This window comes from Heteronotia binoei, chromosome 13, assembly GCF_032191835.1.
Source record: "Heteronotia binoei isolate CCM8104 ecotype False Entrance Well chromosome 13, APGP_CSIRO_Hbin_v1, whole genome shotgun sequence".
Classification (NCBI taxonomy): Eukaryota; Metazoa; Chordata; class Lepidosauria; order Squamata; family Gekkonidae; genus Heteronotia; species Heteronotia binoei.
The window spans coordinates 12,713,086-12,727,032 of record NC_083235.1 but is presented as its reverse complement, the minus strand read 5'-3'; the positions used below and the strand labels follow the sequence as shown (position 1 = coordinate 12,727,032).

Sequence of the window (13,947 nt, the reverse complement as noted above, 5' to 3'; positions counted from 1 at the left end):
GAGAGCTACCGTTGGCCACCCCTGGTATAGAGCTGGGGTGGCCAAACTGCGGCTTGGGAACCACGTGGGGTTCTTGCACATATATTGTATGGCTCTCGGAGCCCCCATTACCGCAGGCCCGTAGCCAGGATTTTAAAAGTTGGGGGGCATGTTAAAAAGGAAGGGGGGCGCTTCCTCCCCCACAACAGACACCTCCCCTCCCCTGGCCACTGCTGCTAGGACTCAGGTCATCTTCCTTCCTTCCCTCTCGCCCACCCATCTGCCCCCATCACTGCTTGAGGGGCACAGGGGCCGCCCCCTTTTCCCTCTGTGATTTATATTGCATGGGAGGGGGACCCAGGAGCAGCAACCTGAGCTGGGGCACCCAACAGGAAGTCAGGGGGAAGGCCCCCCCCCGCCCCGTAGCTACAGGCCTGCGTCGGCCAGTCAGCTGGCTTGGAGAAGGCATTTCTCTCTGTAAATCACTTAGCCAACCAGTGGCTTGGAGAAGGCATTTGAAGTTAAAGTTGCTTTCTTACCACCTCCCTAACCCATCTACTTGCCCCCCTTTCCTTGTGACTCTCAAACATCTGGCTTTCAAACTGGAGAGCCAGTTTGGTGTAGTGGTTAAGTGTGCGGACTCTTATCTGGGAGAACCAGGTTTGATTCCCCACTCCTCCACTTGCAGTTGCTGGAATGGCCTTGGGTCAGCCAGAGCTCTGGCAGAGGTTGTCCTTGAAAGGGCAGCTGCTGTGAGAGCCCTCTCAGCCCCACCCACCTCACAGGGTGTCTGTTGTGGGGGAGGAAGATAAAAGATTTGTGAGCTGCTCTGAGACTCTGAAATTCAGAGTGGAGGGAGGGATATAAATCCAATATCTTCAGGGAAAGGGAAAGGAGATTGTGATCCGCTCCGAGACTCTTCGGAGTGGAGGGGGGGATATAAATCCAATATCTTCATCTACCTCACAGGGTGTGTTGTGGGGGAGGAAGGTAAAGGAGATTGTGAGCCGCTCTGAGACTCTGAAATTCAGAGTGGAGGGTGGGATATAAATCCAATATCTTCATCTACTTCACAGGGTGTCTGTTGTGGGAGAGGGAGATAAAGGAGATTGTGAGCCGCTCTGAGACTCTTCGGAGTGGAGGGCGGGATATAAATCCAATATCTTCATCTACCTCACAGGGTGTCTGTTGTGGGGGAGGAAGGTAAAGGAGATTGTGAGCCGCTCTGAGACTCTGAAATTCAGAGTGGAGGGTGGGATATAAATCCTATATCTTCATCTACTTCACAGGGTGTCTGTTGTGGGGGAGGGAGATAAAGGAGATTGTGAGCCGCTCTGAGACTCTGAGATTTGGAGCGCAGGACGGGATATAAATCCAATATCTTCTTCTTCTTGTCTTGCGGCTCTTAAACATCTGACATGTGGCTCTTACGTTAAGCAAGTTTGGCCACCCCCTGGTATAGAGGTAGAGCAAGGGTATTGAGTCTCTGTGTGTGTTAAATTCCATCAAATAATTTCTGTCTTATGGTGGCCCAATGAATTAATGATATCGTAGGATACAATCTGCCTGTGTTAGTTAATGTTCGATCATCCACCAGTTCAGCTCACATCCTGATCAGCAGTTGTGATCAGACAAGCAATTTATGGATGGCTGTTTTCAACCTCCTCGTGTCAAATGGCCCCAAAAGCATCTGAGGAAATGTGCATGTGCAGGAAAGTGCATACCTTGAATAAAATCTGCTTGACCTTATAGGTGCCGCTGAACTCTAACTCACATCCAGGTGATTTTTGCAATTGATTCTCATAATTTCCAGAGGAGTCTGGTGCCCCCTGCTGACTAAAATGTAACAATGGCATCAAGGCATTGAGCACCTTTATATTTCTTTTGACAGGAAACAGTTTTTTCATGGAGTAAGAGATGCCCTGGCTTCATATTTACTCATTTATTTGTAAAACTGTAACTCCTTATACTCCTGCTTGGAAATTCAAAGCTTGTGGGGGATCAGGGAGTAGAGTTGAGAGCTCCAGGCTGGGAAACTCTTGGAGATTTGAGGATGGAGCCTGTGGAAGACAGGGACATCAGTGGGGTAGAGTATCACAGTCTCCCCTCCAAAGCAGCCATTTTCTCCAGGGGGACTGATCTTTGTAGTCTGGAGAGGAGCTGGAATTCTCAGAGATTTCCAGCCACCACCTGGGGTTTGCAACCAAATAAATCCAAACCACTCTGTGAAAAATATATTTACAAAATGTGATTCATACAAGAAGAAGAAGAAGATATTGGATTTATATCCCGCCCTCCACTCCGAAGAGTCTCAGAGCGGCTCACAATCTCCTTTACCTTCCTCCCCCACAACAGACACCCTGTGAGGTGGGTGGGGCTGGAGAGGGCTCTCACAGCAGCTGCCCTTTCAAGGACAACCTCTGTCAAAGCTATGGCTGCCCCAAGGCCATGCCAGCAGGTGCAAGTGGAGGAGTGGGGAATCAAACCCGGTTCTCCCAGATAAGAGTCCGCACACTTAACCACTACACCAAAAAAGTGCCATTCAGCAACCTCATTTTACGTAACGCATGTGCATATTTATATATCTGTTTTACATAACGCATGTGCATATATATATATATGTCCAAATAATAAATAAATCCAAGACATTAATCCAAAAAGAGCTCCAACAGACTTTAGCAATTTAAAGACTGTTTCGGACCGCCAGGTCCTTCCTCCAGGGAGCATCTTGCAGAACTTGTGTCATAATTAACTTGCTGACCAGATGGAGGCAGCAGCGTTCCAATTTTGGGCATAAATTTGTGAAAGATCTGAACATTGTGAAATTCTCTACACATATACCGCAAGTTCTGCAAGACGTTTCCTGAAGGAAGGACCTGGCGGTCCGAAATGGGCTTTACACAGCTAGCTGTCCGTTGGAGCGCTTTTTGGATTCATGTCTTGGATTTATTTATGATTTGGACCGATATAAATATGCACATGCGTTATGTAAAATGACGAGGTTGCTGAATGGCACTTTTTTCTTGTATAAATCACATTTTGTAAATATATTTTTCATAGAGTGGTTTGGATTTATTTGATTGCAACTTCATTCCTCTGTGTAGTCTATTGTGTGTCTTCCCCACCTGGGGGTTGGCAGCCCTAGGGCCTCCCCATGCCACCATTCTATTGCAGCCATTTGAGCAATGCATGTGCTATTTTTGGCATCCAGTTGAAGAGGCAAGCACAAAGACCCTGAATTGCTGCTTCCTAATACTGGTATGGGGAGGTTGACACTAGTCACCATGGTTTCCAACCTCTAGGTCCAGCCTGGAGATCTCCCAGAATTACAAGTAGTGTAAAGATTAATTCCCCAAGAGGAAATAGCTGCTTTGGAGGGTAGAATCTATGGCATTATACCTGGAGTGATCAAATTGCAGCTCAAGAGCCACATATGGCTCTTTCACACATATTTTATAGCTCTTGAAGCCCCCACCCCATTGGCTGGTTGGAGAAGCCATTTGTCTCTTTAAATCACTTCCCCAAGTCAAGCCAGCTTGGAGAATGCATTTAAAGTAGTTTTCTTTCCACCTCTCCCTCACTTCCTCCATCTATTTGCCTTCCTTCCTTCCTGTCTTCCTTCTCTCAGTCTTGCGGTCTATGTGGTTCTTATCTCAAGTACCCTGCTGAATTACAAATTATTATGAAACTTGGAACAAACACATCCCCAGGACTGAATGGGGATATTGAATTTTTATCTCATTACATATACTAAACCCACTTTCACCAAGTATAGCTATATATCCACAGTATTCCAATGTATTTCTCTTTTAGAATAGTGTATTAGAAAAATGTTTTTTGTAGTGACATACTAAAATAAGGGATATTGTCTGTTTATCTCATTACATATACTAACCCATCTTCCACTATTTTAATGTATTTTTTATAATGGCAAACTAGAATGATGTTTTTTGTAATGTACTGGGGTCGGCGTAGTAAGAGACCAGAGTCGGAGAGTGATTTCAGCAAGCTTTACTTCAGGAACACCAACACAGACAGACTCTATTCAAACCTCCCGCTCCTTTATACAATTCTTGCCCCCTTCTGATTGGACCTTAACTATGTACATGGATTGGCTATTTACAGAGGCCTAAGGGCCTATCAGGGTACAGTATGAGCCTAGATGTTGAATGGCTACTTATGTCTCAATCCTTCCCCTGATTGGGCACGCTCAGGCCTTCTCTGGAACCCTGGTGTGGAGTACAAGCTTTGCTTGTTCAGCTTCCCTCCAAAAGTAACAGTTCTCCATTTGAACCTAGGACACAACATTTTTATATGTCTGTTACATGTTTAAATTAAGCCCCTGAGAAGCTTATGCCCTCCTTTTAATCCAGAGCAGACTCTTATTTATTGCAGGATACTTAATGGACATAAATCTGCTATTCTGACATTTATTACTGTTTTTGTTGTTTAACCCAGTGGACTCAGGCTGGCACTCGCTAGGCCTAGCTCGTGATTCTTTTAATCTGCTAAAGGACATCTTCATGATTTTGCATGCTGATTCACTGTCCTACATTTCTCTACATTTACGACTGCTTGCCATTCCATCCTACTGTCTGATGAAGTGTACTTAAGAGCACACGAAAGCTTACATTCTGAATAAAACTTTGTTGGTCTTAATGGTGCTACTGGACTCTGCTTTGTTTTATCTCAAGTTTGGCCGCCCCTGCATTATACCTTGCTCAGGTTCCTCCCCCACCCCCGTTTCTAAAAACTTCACCCCCAAATATTTGGGAGCTTCCAAACACGTTCACGTTGGCAGCCCTAGCTAGCTAGTAGCCACGATAGACAGGGAAACAGATCTGTGCAATTCCAGAGGAACTCCAGGTCCCACCTGGAGAATGGCAACCCTACGTCCCCTCCCTACAGAGTTCCTCCCCCCCCCATGGGATTTTTAAGAGGCCCTCCTCAAAGAGCTATTTTAATCACCCGGGACAAGACCAGCATTAGTCACTATATTCCCGCGAGAATTCACCCGAATTCCCGCGAGAGTACATCAACAGGCAGATTTCCTCCTCCTATTGTTTTATTCTCGAGGCCCTTTCCAATTCGTGCGATATTTCACGGCCGGACAGCACGCGCCGCTCTCTCGTCTCCCCTAAAGGCGAAACGACTGCCCTTTCCGCCTGACGTCATTCTCTGCGCTCTCGCGAGAATTCCCTCATGCTTGAAAGAAGGGTAAATCTCGCCTTTCACTCGCCAATTCTCGCGGGAGTTTGTTCCAAGAGGCCTCGCCTTTTCCACTCAAGCTCTCTCAACGGAGGGGTTTGTTTTGTCTCAAGCGTAAATATTTTCCGTGTCGACGGACGCCTGATTCGCTAAATGGCGGCCTTTTACATTTCGTGAGGGGTTGCGCTGAGTAAAGAAAAAGATGTAGCCCGCCTGAAACCTAAGCTCTCGCGCGTCTTGGCGCCTAAGTCTCGCATGAGCGAGGGGAAGAGTCACGTGACAAGCTCTCGCGAGATAGGATTAAAAATTATTTGACGCTTTTTCGAGGTAACCCAATTCGCTCCGCCGCTTCCTCGTTTTCCCGCCTTCAGGCCTCAAGGTGGGGCCAAAAAAAAAAAACCCTCAAGAGACGAGCGCCCCTCAAGTCTCGCGAGAATTCCCCCTTTCTCGCAAAGTCTCGCGGGACAAAACCCGGCTCTCGCGAGACCGGACTTTCCGCCATCATTAGCTTCGCCCTCCACCTCCTCCTCACTTCTCGTCGGCTCTGGGGCTTCCCTTTCAGTTCTCGCGTCTCTTCTTCCCCCGGCGGTGAGTTCTCGCGCGACTTGGCTGGGGCTGAGGCTTCGGGGGGCTGCTGTTAAGATGGCGGCGGCGGGAGGCAGCGGGGGACGGCACTGACACCCCTCTCCGTCGCCTGGCCCCAGCAGGTACCTCGCGCGGCGGGAGGGCGGGGAAGGGAGGGGAAGCCGAGGCCTGAGCGGCCGGGGAAGCGGGGGAGGCCGGAGGCAGGGCCTCGACGCGAGAGGGCCTCGACGCCGGAGCGGGAGAAGGGTGGGCGCTGAGGCGGGACAATGGGGCCTGGGCTCTCCCGTGGGGGTAGGGGGCGCTCGGCCGCGGCCATTGCTCGAAGCCAGCCCGGCTTCCCCCTCAGGCCCGAGCAGGAAGCCGCTCTCGAGCAACCCCCCCCCCCTCGCCTCTCCCGCAGAGCCGCCTCGCAGGGTGGAATCCCCGACCCGCTGGGCTCTTCCTGCCCTCCCCGAGCCCTTTTTTCCAGGATGAGGAACTTTCTTTGTCTCTCAGGACGCCGCGGGCCCTGCTCGTCTGCCCCGACGCTGGAAACTGCGGCTCTCCTCATGCATGGGGAGGGGTGGGAAGGGGAGCTTAGAACATGAGAACGTGGGGAGAGACGGTGGCTCAGTAATAGAGCATCTGCTTGGTAAGCAGGAGGTCCCAGGTTCAATCCCCGGCATCTCCAACTAAAAAGGGTCCAGGCAAGTAGGCGTGAAAAACCTCAGCTTGAGATCCTGGAGAGCCGCTGCCAGTCTGAGCAGACAGTACTGACTTCGATGGACCGAGGGTCTGATTCAGTATAAAACAGCTTCACCTGTTCATATGTTCATGGGGGGGCGGGTGGCTCAGTGGTAGAGCATCTGCTTGGTAAGCAGAAGGCCCCAGGTTCAATCCTTGGCATCTCCGAAGAAGGGTCCAGGCAAGTAGGTGTGAAAACCTCAGCCTGGGACTCCTGGATAGCCACTGCCAGTCTGAGTAGACAATACTGATGGATCCAGGTTCTGATTCGGTATAAGGCAGCTTCATATGTAACATAAGAGAAGCCATGTTGGATCAGGCCCATGGCCCATCCAGTCCAACCTTCTGTGTCACACAGTGGCCAAAAAAACCAAGTGCCATCAGGAGGTACACCAGTGGGGCTAGAAGCCCTCTCACTGTGCCCCCCCCCCCCCCCGCAAGCACCAAGAATACAGATCATCACTGCCCCGGACAGAGAGTTCCAACAGAAAGCTGTGGCTAATAGCCACTGATGGACCTCTTCTCCATATGCTTATCCATTCTCCTCTTGAAGCTGGCTGTGCTTGTAGCCGCCACCGCCTCCTGTGGTAGTGAATTACATGTGTTAATCATCCTTTGGGTGAAGAAGTACCCAGAAGCTTCATCTCCTTTGGTAAATCGGCCAGCGACTGGATTCTGCCTGTCTTGACTCTCTAGAACAGGGATGTCAAACATGCGGTCCTGGGGCCGAATCAGGCCCCGGAACAACTGGCTGGTGCCTGGTTCCTGCTCCCTCTCTCTTGCTTTCTTCTGCATCACAGCTTGCTTTACCAGGTTTGCTCAATTGCACAGGAGCTACAGAGCAAAGCCTCTATTTTCTCCATTGGCTGAGCTCCTCCCTTGAGGAGGATGGGGGGAGGGAGAGCTTGCTATGCCAGTCGCTCTCAATCACACAGCAGAGCTACTGAGCCAAGATTCTCTTCCTTCTATTGATTGAGGCTTCCCCCCCCCCCCAGTCCCTAGAGAAGGAAGGAAAGAACCAGAGCTTCCTTTGCTCAGTTGCTTGGATCACATGGGAGAGATACAAAGAAAGCACTTTTAAGACCAACAAGTGCTAATGTTTTAAGCATGTTTTAAGTTTTTAATATATTTAATTGTGTTTGTATGTGTTCCTTATAAAGTTTATATCTCTGTTAAAAAAAAAAGGAAAAGGAAAGGTCCCCTGTGCAATCACCAGTCATTCCCGACTCAGGGGTGACATTGCTTTCACAACGTTTTCATGGCAGACTTTTTATGGGGTGGTTTGCCATTGCCTTCCCCAGTCATCTACACTTTCCCCCCAGCAAGCTGGGTACTCATTTTACCAACCTCGGAAGGATGGAAGGCTGAGTCAACCTTGGGCCGGCTACCTAAATCCAGCTTCCGCTGGAATCTAACTCAGGTTGTGAGCAGAGAGTTCAGACCACAGTACTGCAGTACTGCTGCTTTACCACTCTGCGCCATGGGCCGCTGCTAAAAAAAAAAAAGAAGTCTTAAATAGGTACACACATTGCCCGGCCCAACAAGGTCTCTTATGTCAGATTCAGCCCTCATAACAAATGAGTTCAACATGCTTGCTCTAGAAACTGCTACTGAGTTGCTGCCAAGGAAATCTGCCTAGGGTTGCAGCCTCGGGCCAGCATAGCTTTTATTTCGCTCAGGTCCAGTTCTGAGCTGAGTTAGTGTGAGCTAGCTCAGTTTTTTTGGCCTCTGGCTTGCACATTTTTGTCTTTGCTGAAGAAAAATGTCCCCAGAGCAAACTATGCAGTAACCCAAACCGCTTGCTCACAACTTTAATTCTGGTAGCTCACAAAGTAGAATTTTTGCTCACAAGGCTCCACAGCTTAAAGGGAGTATTGATCAGGTCCCAATTTTCTCTCCTTTTCATGGTGCAGTGGCTCTTTTGCCCCCCCTTTCTTTTTTTTTCCATCTTAGGATATTCTGATGCTTATCTTTAACAGAGCCAGAGGAAGCTAAATACTCTTCCTGTGCTGAAGCTGGTTTCTCCTAGTATGGATCCTAGTGCCCTCATTAAGAGAGACCAGCCTTTCTTTTCATATTGGGAATGTTCTCTTTAGTACTGTCCATGCATCAGTTAATACAGACCTTTTGGTAGCCTAAGAATGTGCATACATAACCTCAGACAGTGTTACATGTGCCTAATCAAATTTTGCCCAGGACTAACAGTTGAGCAGATGGGGTTACCTGACTCACGGTGGAAGTCAGTGTTCTCTCAGAATTGCTGCTGATCTCCAGAGCGCAAATATCAGTTTCCCTGGAGGGAAGATTCCTTCAGAGGGAAGCCTCAGTGGTATATCATAGAGTCTAGTGGAAGTTCTGTGGTGGCACCACATCCCCAGCAAATTCCTCACCTACCCCACGTTCCATCCTGCCTAGCCACTGGATCCAGATCTCCAGAAATTTCCCAAGCTGGAGTTGGCAAACCTAGTTTACAGGGTGGGGGGAGAAATATTGTCTCTAGAGATGGCAAATGATATAACAAGATTTCTTTGTTTAAATGCCAGAGTTGAATATTAGCTTTGAAACTATTGTCTGGGAGGGGATTTCTTTTTTTTTAGCTGTTACTTGATATTTGGAGTTCTTAAGAAATTGCCCTGAAATGCGAAGTTCCTTTTGGAAAAGTAGCAAGGGCTCTTCGCTGAATAACAAGAGGGGAACCCACTATTCATGGTAAATGGCCTGAGATGGCCCAGGCTTTTTTGGGGGGCTTCTGTCACAAAAAAAAATCAAAACTCATGAACAGGCCTTGTGCTATGGAATCCACAGAAGGCTTTATTGTTCCCCTACTGCAGCCTTAATAGAACTTGCAAGGAAGTCTGCATCGATGTGTTCCTACCAGCTGTTGAAGTAAATGAGGGGAAAAAAACCCTTTTTATATAGGCACCAATAACAGCAGCTGCTCTCAGTCTGTTTGGTAGCTGTTTATGAAATGGAAATTAAACTAGAAGGGGAACTATTACAGCGCACGTCGGTTCCAAGTTAAGTGCAGTGCTGACATGGTTCTAAGTGTCTCTTTTTGTGCATCAAGGTACAGTGGGTACAGAAGTTCTTTTCATGGGTGCTGCCGCCTTAGTTTTAAGTAGGAATGAGTATCTGAGGAGAGCCTCCCTTTGGTAAGCAGAAGGTTCCACGTTCAATCCCTGGCATCTCCAACTAAAAAGGACCCAGGCAAATAGGTGTGAAAAACCTCAGTTTGAGACCCTGGAGAGCTGCTGCCAGTCTGAGTAGGCAGTACTGACTTTGATGGACCCAGGGTCTGATTCAGTATAAGGCAGCTTCATATGTTCATATGAGGAGAAATAAGTTGAGTGTATTTGGTAGCATGGACCTAGTAAGTTATTAAGATGGATAGATTCCCCTGGTTTGAGGACAGATTGATCAGCTGGTGTTTCCCCTTAACACAGCAGACAAGGCTACATCTTTTTTTCTGAAAGCATGCTTCCTAGTCACGTTCAGGTCAGTGTTAAAAAAAACAACAGCCCTCAGGTAGTTGAGGAAAATCACACAACACAAGACAAAAGCTGGTCTGTGCTGTTAATGCCTGGATCTTGCTCTTTACTAGTATAGAAGACAATCATGGGGGGAGGTCTGTAAGACTCTCCCATGGTTCATTCAGTCTCTGTCGCATAGCAAAACCCTGTTAGAGGTGGCCCAGTAATGTGCTGAATTTGCAGCATTTCTTAGTTCTGCCCTGCTTATGTCAGGCCAGAAGAATCTGGGCCATTTTACTTCTGAATCAGAATGCGTAAACAGAATTGTCCTCCCGTAATGCAACTGGGATGACAGGATGGGCCACTTATTAGTGAACTGAGCATATCCTTGATTGCTCTCTAAGTCCTCCTATTGGAGAGATTCTTGCTGAAAAGAGCTAGATTACAGCATCTAAAGGTGGCTTCAGCCTGAAGGGCCTTTTTAGAAAATACCTGATAGTTTTCTAAGCGCAGCATGCTTGAATTCCTGTACTAACCTGTGTCTGTTTTTTTACAGGCCCTAAAATAGTCTGATGTAAGTGGATTAGTGTCACTGAGGAACCAGGAGGTGTTACCCTTGGCTGGCTTGGGTGAGGCAAAGGTGCCCGAGCAGTGACTTGGATAACAGACAGGCCAAGTATGGATTGGCTGTGATTCCAGGTTAGTGCGCTTTCTTTGTTGTGATTTCTTGAAATCGGCCCGCCCCCCAAAAAAGCATCCTACAAATAACAGCGGCTGCTGTTTAAAAGACTCTTCAGAACCTTAACTGTGATGATTGGGGGTGGGGAGAGGCTGTCTCTTTTCAGTTAGTGGTCAATGGCCTCGTATCAGAGTGATAATGTCTGTCTTGTTTTTGCTAAAAGTTTTCTCTGTGGATCTTTAAAAAAAAAAATACTTCAGAGAGCTATTACTGTGAATCTCTTATCACACTGTGCCAAAGGTAGGTAAAGTGTATTTCTGCCGCTCCCCTCTCTACTTCATAACCAGAGACCTAAAGAGGTGTCAAGCCATGACACAGGGAACGCAAATCTTGCAACCTACATTCTAGCCTCCCGGATACAAGACTGCTTCCTCTCAGATGACATGGATCTTAACTAAAGGCCTTAAAAGGGAGTTTTCAGGTGTTAAATGGCACTGGTTTTTCCACTTGGTGTAAAAAAATTAGACTGCAGCTGTGAAAAGGTTCTGGAAGCCTGAAAAGAGGAGTGGTCACTGTCTAGTTTAGTTCCTCTTACGGTCTAGATCAGGGGTGTCAAACATGCGGCCCTGGGGGCGAATCAGGCCCTCAGAGCGTTCCTATCAGGCCTGTGAGCAAGTCTGCTTCCTGCTCTCCCTCTCTTGCTTCCCTCAGTTATCAGACTGTTAAATAAAATATTGCAAGAGTGCAAATCTTTTATGCATGTTTTATTTAAAGTTTTTTTTTTAAAAAAAAATCTTTAATTGTGTTTGACTGTGTCCTTTGTAAAGTTTATGTCTCTGCTGCCTGGCATTACGTTTTGTGACACACGTGGCCCGGCCCAACAAGGTCTCATTTCTGTCAGGTCTGGCCCACATAACAAATGAGTTTGACACCCTTAGTCTAGATTGTTTACTTTTAAACAAAATGATTATCTTGGTGTTCCTTGTATATGTGAGAGCTTGTTTTCCAGGTCGCGTTTTTGGTAAACATTCCCATGAATCTTAAGTCTTAATATGAAAACCTCACTGACTGGAAGCCAGCTGAGGGTGAAGCCATTACTAGCTGAAGAACTCAATTCCCTTGCTGGATTACGGTCTGATTAGAATCATACAGTTCGAAGGGACCTCCAGGGTCATCTAGTCCAACCCCTTGCACAGCGCAGTAAATTCACATCCCCCCATATACATCCCCAGTGATCCCTGCTCCATGCCCAGAAGATGGTTTTAAAAAAACCCCTTCAGGATCCCTGGCTGAACTGGCCTGGAGAAAAATTGCCTGAACCCAAAGTGATGATCAGTATTCCCTGAGCGTGTAAGAAAAGGCCAAAATAACTAAGTACTTATGCAACCCTTCCTGCCCTCCTCTTTATGGCCTGCCTAAGTTCGCAGAATCAGCATTGCTGTCAGACGGCCATTTAGCCTCTGTTTAAAAACCTTCAAAGAAGGAGAGCCCACCACCTCCCGAGGAAGCCTGTTCCACTGAGGAACCACTCTGTCAGGAAGTTCTTTCTGAAGTTTAGTCGAAAATTTTTCTGATTTAATTTCATCCCATTGGTTCCGGTCTGATCTTCCGGGGCAACGGAAAAACAACTCTGCACCATCCTCTGTTTTGAGGCCTACTGCGCCTGTAGCTTAAGATTCTGTTTAGTTGTCACAGTTAATAATAAATAATAAATAAAGCACTCTTCTATGAAAGACTGCTTCTGCTGATTGGGAGAACTGCACCTTCTCTTGATTGCAGTGCACGTTTGCCAAAGATACATTAAAGAGAAAAACTTGAAATAAAAGGGGTATTTGTGCTAGCATTTATCCTTTCCTAACTGGGAGCCCAGTAGAACAAAGAGTCCAGTAGCACCTTTTAAGACCAACAAAAGTTTTACGCAGCATGTAAGCTTTTGTATGCATGCGTACTTCCAGTAGCACCTTAAAGACTTAACAAAATTTGTGGTGGGGTATGTGCTGTTGTGAGTCACTGCTCACTTCTTCAAATACTAGAAGCTGGCACTTACTTATGAAAGCTCATGTCCCGACACAAAATTTTGTTGGTCTTTAAGATGTGGCTGGACTCCTGCTCTTTTCTACCGCTACAGACAGATGAACGTGGCTACCCATCTGTCCCCAATTAGGATATTTTTAGATCCCAGTAGGCAGCCGTGTTGGTCTGAAGCAATAGAACAAAGCAGTAGACAAGTGCATCTTTAAGACCGACGGAGTTTTATTCAGAATGTAAGCTTTTGTAGGCTGTTAAGCAGACTTCAGACAAAATGGGAATGGCAGGCAGCACTCCTTAATATAAGTGGGCAGCGTGGGAGGGCTAGTGTGTCCTACACTAACAAACACTGATCCCTATTTGTGATTCCACACTGCTCACTTATATTAAGGAGTGCTGCTTGCCATTTTGTCTGATGAAGTCTGCTTAAGAGCATACGAAAGCTTACATTCTAAGTAAAACTTTGTTGGTCTTAAAGGTGCACTTGTCTACTGCTTTGTTCTGGGATGTTTTTATTTAGCTCGGGAAAAGTAAAATGAAAAAAACACTCGTTCACAAAACTGGAGAGCTCCATCTAAGAGACGCAACAACATTAGCTTCATTCAGTGCCGGTAGAGTCACTGAATGCGGGATCTCTTGTGCAAAGGAGTACATTGCTATTGAAGAGAGAATAACAGGATATGTAATGCTGGTATGTTGCATTGCATATGAATGTTACTTTTTGCTAGGATTTGTCATTTAATAACAAGAAAGTAGGCTAAGTGAAACTGCCTGATGCTTATACTCATAAGCTACAACAGAGCAGTTGTAATAGAAGAATTGCAGATTTATACCCCGCCCTTCTTTCTGAATCAGAGACTTAGAGTGGCTGACAATCTTCTATGTCGTCTCCCCGCCCCCCCCCCCCAACAGACACCCTGTGAGGTGGGTGGGGCTGGAGAGGGCTCTCACAGCAGTTGCCCTTTCAAGGACAGCCTCTGCTAGAGCTGTGACTAACCCAAGGCCATTCCAGCAGCTGCAAGTGGAGGAGTGGGGAATCAAACCCGGTTCTCCCAGATAAGAGTCCACACACTTAACCATTACACCAAACAGGCAATACAAATAGACGTGTGTAGTAAAGGTTTACAGTATGCCACTTTCTCTAGCTTGGAAGGAAACCGTGCTAGACGTTTAATTTCCTGACAGATGGTATACAACTATGGCTTAAGAATTCACGGCTGATGGTGTACATTTATGGCTTGACGAATGGGGAATTTAACTTGGCACTGTTTTAAA

The 13,947-nt window shown here is 46.9% G+C and overlaps 1 long non-coding RNA gene across 1 annotated transcript; it reads left to right on the top strand.

The window, feature by feature from the left end:
* Positions 1-5,691: 5,691 nt before the first annotated feature.
* On the top strand, positions 5,692-10,665 carry LOC132581542 (uncharacterized). Its single transcript, XR_009556129.1, has 2 exons — positions 5,692-5,894; positions 10,522-10,665. It is a non-coding gene; the product is annotated as an uncharacterized LOC132581542 (long non-coding RNA).
* Positions 10,666-13,947: the final 3,282 nt, after the last annotated feature.